This window comes from Oculina patagonica, chromosome 2 (assembly GCF_052425735.1).
Source record: "Oculina patagonica isolate OP01 chromosome 2, crgOcupat, whole genome shotgun sequence".
In the NCBI taxonomy this organism is placed as follows: Eukaryota; Metazoa; Cnidaria; class Anthozoa; order Scleractinia; family Oculinidae; genus Oculina; species Oculina patagonica.
This window is the reverse complement of record NC_135759.1, coordinates 32892321-32902670: the sequence shown is the minus strand read 5'-3', so window position 1 is coordinate 32902670 and position 10350 is coordinate 32892321. Positions and strand designations below refer to the sequence as shown.

The following is a 10350-nucleotide window of genomic DNA, read 5'->3' as shown; positions in this document are numbered from 1 at the left end:
TACAGTCAACTTCCGTCTTGCGAACACCTCGCTATTACGAGCGGGAGCTGTTGCCCGGGTGAAAAGAATTACTGAAAATACCTCCCGCTACTACGGACGTCCTTAAATACGGACACCCGAAATTGAGGTGCCGAAAGGTGTCTGTTAGGGAAATAGTCAAAACTATTGCACTCAGGCAGGACCCACCACTCTGCAAAAAGACAGGTGGTCTCTTCATGTACCCCCCCCCCCTTTCCCCACCTTAAAAAATGGTGTTTGTATACCCCCTACTCTATAAGGAGTAGAAACTAAGAAAAAGATTCGAACCTTGTGCCATTTCTCCAGCAAGGCAAGCTTCATGCACACCAAATATGAAAGTCTCAACTCAAATTTTAAGGCCAATAAATTTTGTCCATTTGGCTTACGAGACAGTTGGTATTGTGCATAGCCCCCCCCCCCCCTCCAAATTTTAAGGCAAATAAATTTTGTCCATTTGGCTTACGAGACAGTTGGTATCGTACATAGCTCCCCCCTCCCTATACAAGGTGGGTCCTCGTCGAGTACGCTTGTTATGACCACTTCCCTTATAGTGGGAGTTGACTGTATTTGTATTTAAGTAGGGGGTTCCTGTTTGGCGTCAAGCAAAAAGTTGCAATTCAGTTGGAATCGTAGCAAAGGATACACCGATTCAGCGTAAGCCGGAAGTTGCATGGAAACGAGGCCTAAGGGCCCTCGGCGGCTAAAAACTATAAAGATTTTACTAGCGTGTGGGGCATTTCGAGTCGAAAGAAAGCATTTCCTTTACAAATTAGCCACGAATCTTGATCCCTATCAGTGCAAAAGTATAAAGAGAAGAAATGTTAATGTCTACCAGGCGACAGGCGAAATTCTAACAGCTTAGCGGTAAGATTTTGCTGCCAACTTCAATATTCCCTCGCCAGCATGGGCTGAATTTCATCCGTTCTCTCAGGTAGTTTACAATCAATTTTGAATTTTGTTGATCAATAAAATGAAACCACTTAAAAATCCAGAATACCTTTTAAGAAGTAGGTTTTTCTGTGGGAAGGAAGCCCTTTGGTTTTCGATCTAAATGAAAACTTTCTAATATATTAATGGCGAAACTCTCGAAAACGTCACGCACACATCATTAAAGACAGTACTGATTCTGTTACAGAATTTGTTAGATTTTTTCAGTAGAATTTGTGATTGGCATGAACTGTTTCAAGTGTAAATTGAATTATACATGTATTTGAGTTGCAGATTCATACAGGTTAATAATAAAATAAAGCCAACTTTCATATCAAAAGAATTATAATATAAAGTACACAACGTCGTTTTCGACGCCAATGGGTGAGTTGTGTGTATACACGGAAGGTTATTTAGTGTTTAAACTCATCGATGCTTTTTAATTAAACACACAGATTCTAGAGTGGTAGCAAAATGTAGCAGTGTATTCATAGCAGACTCGGTTGTTATTACCGGTAAAATTATACTGACCTGGAAGCTTACATGTAAACAATAAAATCTTCTCTTGCCGGTCAAATTCGATCCAGTTCACAAATGAAGTCAGGTCCGTAAAATAATTCAGTGAAAGAAATCTGACATACCTGTATTTGACTGGGTTGACTGTACGCTTTTCGATTGTTGATTAATTATTATGATTGGGAAATGTTACAACAAACTGCGATACATGTTTACGTGATCTTTTCTGTCGAAACAAACTAACATAATTTAGATAACTGAAACTATTTGTGAGACATGTTTACGCGTGACTCTCTACGATTCTATGTCGATACCTGCAACTTTTTATTCGGATTGAAAACCTAAGGGGCTCTCAAAACCAAATTAATTTTATTCTTCAAAAGTTCCATTCAGTGAATCATAAGGTAGTTACGTTCGTTTTTATTGATTAACAAAATCCAATTCATATTATACATATTTACATAGATAATTATATGATTTTTTTTTTCCTTTTATACAAATTTTGCGTTATTGTTGTTGTTGTTGTTGTTGTTGTTGTTGAGTGTAGCCAGAGAGCGGCAAACATTCAGGCTATGCTGATGAATAAATATATTAAAAGATTCGATTCCAAAGAAGATGACAACAAAATCTTACCGGTAAGCTGTAAGAATTTCTTCTCTAGCCTGCAAGACCTTAAATTTCTTCTTCTTATACTTTTGAACTAATAAGAATCAAGATTCGTGGCTAATTTGTAAAGGGATTGCTTTTACCAACTCAAAATGCCCCACACGCTAATAAAATCTTTATAATTTTGAGCCGCCGAGGGCCCTTAGGCCTCGTTCACATGCAACTTCCGGCTTTCGCTGAATCGGTGTATAAGAAAACGGTCAATATCCATAGGTTATGGATGTATCTTACAAATTATTTGTTCCAGAGGCCAGAAGCCCGGTTTTGTATGTGTTAGAGGCTTTTTATACCTTTGTTAACGAAAAAAATCTGACTGCAGGCAATTGCAAAGAGAAAGAGTCGGTTGTCATGAGCCGTAAGAAGCGACCAAAATCTAATTTTAGTTTACGCACAAAATAGAAATATTGCAAGAGAATGAATTTCTTTGTTTCATTTAATCAGATCTCAACTAGATCTTCCAAGAGTAACAAAGAGGCATGTTTGTTGAGTAACGGAGGCATGTTTGGGAAATCGATTTTCCGGCTTGTTTGTGCTGACAAGTTTAAGAAGTCAGAATAATAAGCGGTGTTGATGACCTCAAGCTCTACACGGTCAAAGTCTAATTTTTGCTGTCTTTTAGAACAATCCACCATGTTAGTCTTGCGTTTGTGAAGGCGCGAATGCCAAGGGGTCGTTTGAAGTTGACCGAGACTGTATCCGTAGCGACGGTAGCGTTTTTTTTTTGGTCTACTTAAGAATTAAAATATTTAAACACGTCCATTAATGCTTTGTACATTCGATGTCATTTCTTCAGCAAATTAGTACGGTTGTTATTTCACATTTGCCTAGACATAGTAGCAGACTCATGACAATAAAATCATTTTGTAATATATTCACCTAGTTCCTAGCCTGTTGTTCTTTTTATTACTAAAGAACCAACTTTTACATAAACACACACTTGCATCGAATCAGTACAGGAAAAATATAAATAACGATTAAAGGCTGACCAAAACATTTTAAGTTGTAAGCAATAAAACTAACATGAAATTGAAACTGTTCGTGTTGCTATAGCCTGCGTGGCCGGCGTTCGAAGGGGAGGGAGAAGGGAAGTTCGAGCGCGAAGCGCGATCGTTTGGGATTGGGAAGGGTAACGCCGTCTCCTTTCCCCCTACCCCCCACCCCCGCTATCCCAAACGATCGCGCTTCGCGCTCGAACTTCCTTTCTCCCTCCCCTTCAGACGCCGGCCACGCAGGCTAGTGTTGCTATAAAGTTAATGTAAAAAAGCAGTAGTCGACGGGCTGACGTGACCCTTCCCGCGCTTGTAATACTTAACATTTTTTCTTTTCTTACAGTTCCAATTGTAATTAATTTTGTGACAACATATTTTAATTTAGTTTTACAACGTATACGGTCAGTCAGTCTGAGATTAAACCATTCCAGCGATGTCATCACTCATATGAAGGCGAGAAAATCCTTGACATCCAATTAATGGCTTTCAAGGTCAACTCGTATCCCCAGAAAAGTGCAGCACTCTCAGGAGCAGCCCTTAACAACACTGGAACGAACCCTTTATATAATGCGAAGGCGCCTTCATTACGAAGTAATTCCCGCAACGCATCTCTCACTCCCCGAGGATATTTCCCTTCTGGAGCGGTCCAAATACGGCTCGTCAACACGTCAGCAGGAAGGCCCACTAACCACCATACTGTCCCAGCAATGCCCCCGGCAAAGAGAACCTCCAGGGAACCTACATCATCGCGTGAAGAGCCAGCTGGAACAAGGGCTCTTACCAGGTACTCATACGTCACAAAATAGCACCCTGTCGCTGGTACAGTTAAGAGATTTGCGGAGAGACCTTTATATAATCCTTGTACACCCCTTGTTTTGAGAATGTGAAGAGCAAGTGTGAACGGCCCCATGTATTTTACGTTCACACTGGATACTTGCTGCACCTGAAGCTTGCATTTGATATGGTAAAAGGGTACGAATACGGCAGCTACACATGAACCAGAAAATAAGCCAGCTCTGAAAAAGTCCATTGAACTGAGTTTATCAAAGTTTTGGTCTTTACTTTGAAGCTTTAATCCCAATCCATAGCCCCAAAATAACAAACTTGAGCATGGCACAGACATAAGCAAGTGCGGAGTCAGGCCCTTGAACAAAGCTGATGCTCCTTCTTTCCGCACAGTCTGCATAATACAGTCGAGTGTGCCACGAAATTTTGTCTGCTGGGAGAGAATTTCTGCTGTCTGAAGACGAACCTTGATGGTGTCTAGTGGGTGTCCCACAGTCACCGATATCAGACCTCCTACTGTCCCTGCTATTGAGTAGCTGATTGGTGAATGGATAACTGCATGTTCCTTGATGCTTGTATCTTCCATTTTGACTAAATCGAACACAAGTGCAAATTATCAAACAGATGAAATACTATCAAGATTGGAATAGGCAAGTGAATCTTTTCTCCACCTGGTAAGATGGCCCTTTGATTATAATCAACTTCTGTTGCAATGGCTATCTCCCACCTGAAAATAAATTTAAATTGAATGAAGCATAAACAAGGTTAATTTCTGAGTGCAAATAAATCCCTCTTACTCTCTAAAGGTGCAATATGCAAAAGGCGCAAAACGCCATCAACCCACAAGACTGGGAGAATGGGATGCATTATGGTCACTCTAAATCAGTGGCAGGCCTGGGGGTACAATGCCCCTGCTATGCTTGAAATCCTGGTTGAAATATATACGCTCCCTGAATGTTTTTTGCACTGTATTTACACTTTTTTAACACAGCAAACCAACAATTCAGATGCACATGACAAGACCAAAGAACAAGGCATGACAAGTCTAATGCTTTCCCATAAGGGGCTATATGATAATTTTCAGCTATATATCTATTTGCTCAAGGGAAATTTGTCACTTCACTGGCAAATAAAACTTAATTTTCAATTATTACGGACATTTGGCAATCAAATCTGTTCCATTTTTTAATCACTTGTTCAAACCCTTCCTTGTTTAATATCTTTACAGGCCAGCCACCTTCTGAACGTTAGACTTATTGCACCAAACACAAATACAAACTTCAAAAATTTAAATTCACGTGACTCAATTAGAATAACACACATAAAGATTATAGTTCTTTGATAATTCAGTCATGTCAGATTACATTACATTGGCTTCACTTGCACTTGCATATAACTGCTTTGAAATTCTGTAGATTAACAGTCAAAAAAGGGGAAGCAAAATGCTAATTATTATTTCCATCTGGCAGCACTTCACTTCCAATTTACTGAATTCCTTCTGAGAAATACCATATCATAATTGTTCAGGTCTGACTCTAAGTTTCTGCAGGTTATTGTTTACCATAATTTTTACAAGATCCTAAACAAAAGGCCCACTAGTCGTTCCCTGCTAGCAGAGGCCTCTTTCCCTTTGTATTTGCTGAGCTGACAGAACAGGGGAAAAGAGACCTCTACCTTGGGTTGAAAATGGCTATATTGAGCATGTGCCATGGTAACTTAGCGGCCAAACCGTTGTGTGATGTTCTTACCTTTGTGGGCTCAATAAATAACAGCAGAATTAATGTAAAGAAATTCACAGCACACAATGAGCTCAAGTTGCAGTCAGCAAACAATGCAAGGAGCATGTGCCAGGGATGGCGGAACATATTTTCAGGTGGGGGGGGGGGGGGGGGGCTGACTAGTGACTTAAAGTGGGGTGGGGGGCTTAAGTGACGCTTCCCTTAGTAAGTCTTTATTTTTTCGGAAAAAGTGGGGGGGGGGGGCTAAAGCCCCCCCAGCCCCCCGGCTCTGCCGTCCCTGTGTGCTTTGAAAAGAGCTGTCCAAGACTTTCTCTCGTTCCGCCAGCAGGGGTATTTTGCAGAACGCTGAATGCAGAAAGCAGAATGATGGTGACGGAATGGCGATAGTTTAATGCCCTAAGCAACAAATAAAAGCTATACTAACCGCAAAGCAAACCAGAGTGAAAGCTAACTGCAAGCAAACCGCTGACTGTCAATTTGCTTTCTGCATTCTGCAAAATACCCCTGCGATAGTTTAATGCCCTAAACAACAAATAAAAGCTATACTAACCGCAAAGCAAACCAGAGTGAAAGCTAACTGCAAGCAAACCGCTGACTGTCAATTTGCTTTCTGCATTCTGCAAAATACCCCTGCGATAGTTTAATGCCCTAAGCAACAAATAAAAGCTATACTAACCGCAAAGCAAACCAGAGTGAAAGCTAACTGCAAGCAAACCGCTGACTGTCAATTTGCTTTCTGCATTCTGCAAAATACCCCTGCGATAGTTTAATGCCCTAAGCAACAAATAAAAGCTATACTAACCGCAAAGCAAACCAGAGTGAAAGCTAACTGCAAGCAAACCGCTGACTGTCAATTTGCTTTCTGCATTCTGCAAAATACCCCTGCCGTCATCCCATCAGCTCAGCAAATGCAAATAAAAGCCAAGAGACCTCTACTAGCAGGGAAAACAGTTACTACTAGTTGCCTAGTGCTCCTAAACAAAGGAAATACAATGGTGATTCCCTTGTTGGCTGGGACACCAAGGGGCAACTATTCTAAACAAAAATCAAAACGTTGCCAAATCAACTTCACTTTAATGCACCTATCAATGTTAAGCCGCTGGGGGGGGGGAGGCCGGGATTAGGCGGGGGATTTGACAGCAATTGTTTGCCCATGGTGGGGTCTTTTGACCGTTTTACAGCCATTCTAAATAAACGGGTGCAATCAGTGTCGCATGTAATAAAATATATATCTTTGAGCTGATTTAAGAGAAACGTGTCTTTTGATGTAATCTTTTTGAACTTTCATATCTTGGAAATAGTACAAAAACTTCTGTTTGCCAATGGTATTCGTTATTTTTTTCTGGCTGATTATATTATAAGCAAGACTTGTGTAAAATCAGGTGTCGCATGGCTTAAAAAAGGAATTGAAACATTCAAATTTCACTGTATTTCACCATATTTCTTTCTATTAGCTATTTTTTCATTAAAGTAAACATTAATGTCTAAATTACTAAACCCCTGGTGAGGTACTTGGATGAAAATTTTTTCAGTGTAGTACAAAATTACACCTGTCGCACAGTTTAAAGTAATTTACGTTACCAGAAACACAGGCAACAAGTAATATTTTGCGTTTGTTCTATAACAATGAAAGTAATGCATTTTCTAGGTGCTAGACATTGGAACTTCCAAATAAACTTCAAATTAAAACCAAGAAATGACAATAGCGGCTAGAAATTTGCCCGGCGGAAAGCAAGATGGCCGTTCACACTTTCAAACATAATTTACGTTACCAGTGACTTTACTTGGGCCACTCTGTGTAGAGAGTCACAGTAGTCTATAAACGGCATTCTATCGAAGGGTGTCTGTGCACTGTTTATTGACAATAAGAGATCGCTTTGGAACTGTTGATCGTCTTCGCAAAATAACATCGAGACGTAATCAATATAATTTACGTTACCGTAACGTAAATTACGTAAGGCCGAGGCGTTAATTTTCAACTCGATAATAAAGGCAGCCATGAAAGCAAATATCAAACATCTGTCATCGTATTAAATGTTTAATCAGTCAACAACAATAAAAAAAGGCATTTAGCAGATTTTTTTCTTTTTGAGTTGCTGCAAAACAGTCGAGTTCAAATGCGAGACTCTGTTGAAGGACATCTGTGCTTCCTTGACAACCAAGGTGGGCCTTTTTGAGCAATAGGTCATATAATACCTAGTCGAAACTCAGAACAGATACGCTTTCGTTTGACCTTATCGTCATTTGAAACCGGTAAGAGATCTATGCAGGAGCACGTGCTTTTGAAAGGTAACGTAAATTACAGCGTTGGTAACGTAAATTATCTGTCACGAAATTGGCTTTGTAACTTTTAGAGAGGTAAACTTTCCTGCTAAACTGGACTCAGCAAATAATCTTACAATGACACATGCAACTACATTTTGTCCATTTGTCAATCTATCAGCAAAGTTTAGTTGACTCTTCTAAAAGTTGAGAAAGTTGTAATTTACGTTACCGTTCATCAGGAATATCAAAACGACAGACAAAGTTAATATAGTTTTATTGTCAATTTTTTGTTTAATGATAAAGATTTAGCTTACGCGTCGTGTCATTTGCGGTTTTTGATCATTTTATGCGATCATCCGTTAAAGAATTAACAAAGAGTAATTTACGTTACCACTCTTAAGTAATTTACGTTACCTTGTTTCCAAGGAAATTTTAACTGTTTTTATAAGAATTTAGTAGATAGTGAATTGCGCATCAAATCTTGATTACTCACTTGTGTACATAAAGTAGTTATGAAAGGAAACAAGTAGGTTTTAATCGTTTTAAAAGAATATTAAGGAATTTATTTTTCTAGTAAAAAGATTTAGACAATCTTCTTCGATAGAATTGTGCAATTTTTCTGGATTTTTTTCATGGCAAGCAATGGTTACTAAGTTAGGTTTCTTTAAATGTTTCATTTATTTACGAAAATATGAGAATAAGTCACATAGGGCATAATAAAGGATTGCTTTAAAGTAAATAGACAGGCTCTTCCCTTCAAAATAAAGCAGCATTTTAGACAATAGTGTGGTTAATGCCCAACCTCATAACTTTTTATTGAATAAAGATATCGAAGGCCCAAACTGGACAAGTGCACTACAGATCATGCTCTATAAGCAGGATTATATTTGGACGCGTTTCGGTGAGAGTGATTTTTCAACATTTCGAATCCCCATTTGCACCCGTTTACTTAGAATGGCTGTTTAATGGACTTTCTTACAGCATTTTATTGAAGTTAAGTGACTCTTTTGAACATCCACACATGCCCTGGGGTTGGGCATTTGATCAGAAAGTCTCAGCTAAGTTCAAATGCCCGGCCTATGCCCGGCCTCCCCCCCAGCAGCTTAACATTGATAGGTGCATAAAACAAACAGAGCGCCTGACCTGTAGCCTGACCTTCAGGAATATAAAATGAAGTTAAGTTCAAATTTGTAGCGATCGCGGTGGTTACGTAATGCCAAGAGTGACAACACTCAGTTAATGTCTTTTCTAGTCAAATAGCTGGAGTCACATGGTTTGTGTTCGTTATATTCGAGTTCAGTGTCTATCGAACATAATATACACGTACCCTGCCGAGTATTCATCTTTTATGGAAGTCGCATAATTCGAATCATACAAAACAATAGCTTTGCACCCTACTTTTATAATAACTGTCACAATAAAAGAAGCTTACCTCTGCGAGTATTCCTTCTGTCTCCATTAATTTGTGTTTGTTATTGCATAAGCACAAGCTTGTCCGCCATTTTGTTTCAAACGACCGCGGAACACTGGGAAGGAATTTGTGTACTCGTTCCCAGATTTCCGTTTACACGGCCAGCCGCTCAGCATTAACCCTACTGTTGGGTGGCAGAATCAATTAAACAAAGATCAACAAATAGCATTGTTTCCTTTACACCTTTACAGTCAAACCGGATATTATTTTGATGGGAACTTTGCAATGTTGCGGCGCAATGTTCCAATATTGATTGACAGTTTGCTCGTCGCAACTCGCAACTTTCAATTCAAATTTGCCTGAGCAAGTTGCCAAGTTCCGGTTTTCATTTTTTCCGTATGAAACATAGTAATTCCACCTCTGTCTCAAACAAGGATGAAATAATTGTCCTATGGTCGACTCCTTATCAACAGACTGCGATAAATTAGCGACAGGCTTAGTAGAAATTGCCAAACTTGGAATTGCGCTTAAAAATTCAAATTTGCTCCGCAAGTTACGGCTTACGTTTGTAATTTTGAAGCGTAATTCCTAACTTAGCAATGTAAACTAAGCCTGTCGCTTATTTCTCGTATTCTGTTAATGAACAGTCGAATAAGAGGCAATTATTTTCTGTTTCTTTGAAACAAATGTGGTACAACCTCGTTTTATACGACAAAATGAAAACCGGAACTTGGCAAATTGCTCGAGCAAATTTGAATTGAAAGTTGCAAGTTGTGACGAGCAAACTGTCAATCAATATTGGAACATTGCGCCGCAACATTGCAAAGTTCCCATCAAAAGAACATCCGGTTTGACTGTAATGGTCTTTCTCTAGAATACGACAGCGACAGGAGCCGTGTTGGCCGTGAATGTCAGCGATTACCAAGACAAGACTCGTGCGTCCCTGTTAATAGTCTAAATAGGGTTTAATAAGCCCTGGAGGCCTGGATACACCCCCTCCTTACCCCCAACAGCAGTGAAGAAGGCAAAACTT

General features: G+C 39.5%; 1 pseudogene across 1 annotated transcript; it reads right to left on the bottom strand.

Annotated features, from left to right (window-relative positions):
- Window positions 1-3369: 3369 nt before the first annotated feature.
- On the bottom strand, window positions 3370-9416 carry LOC144644211 (mitochondrial carnitine/acylcarnitine carrier protein pseudogene; annotated as a pseudogene). The gene is made up of 2 exons (XR_013569068.1): window positions 9339-9416; window positions 3370-4629 (listed from the first exon to the last, which is right to left on the bottom strand). The product of XR_013569068.1 is annotated as a mitochondrial carnitine/acylcarnitine carrier protein pseudogene (transcript).
- Window positions 9417-10350: the final 934 nt, after the last annotated feature.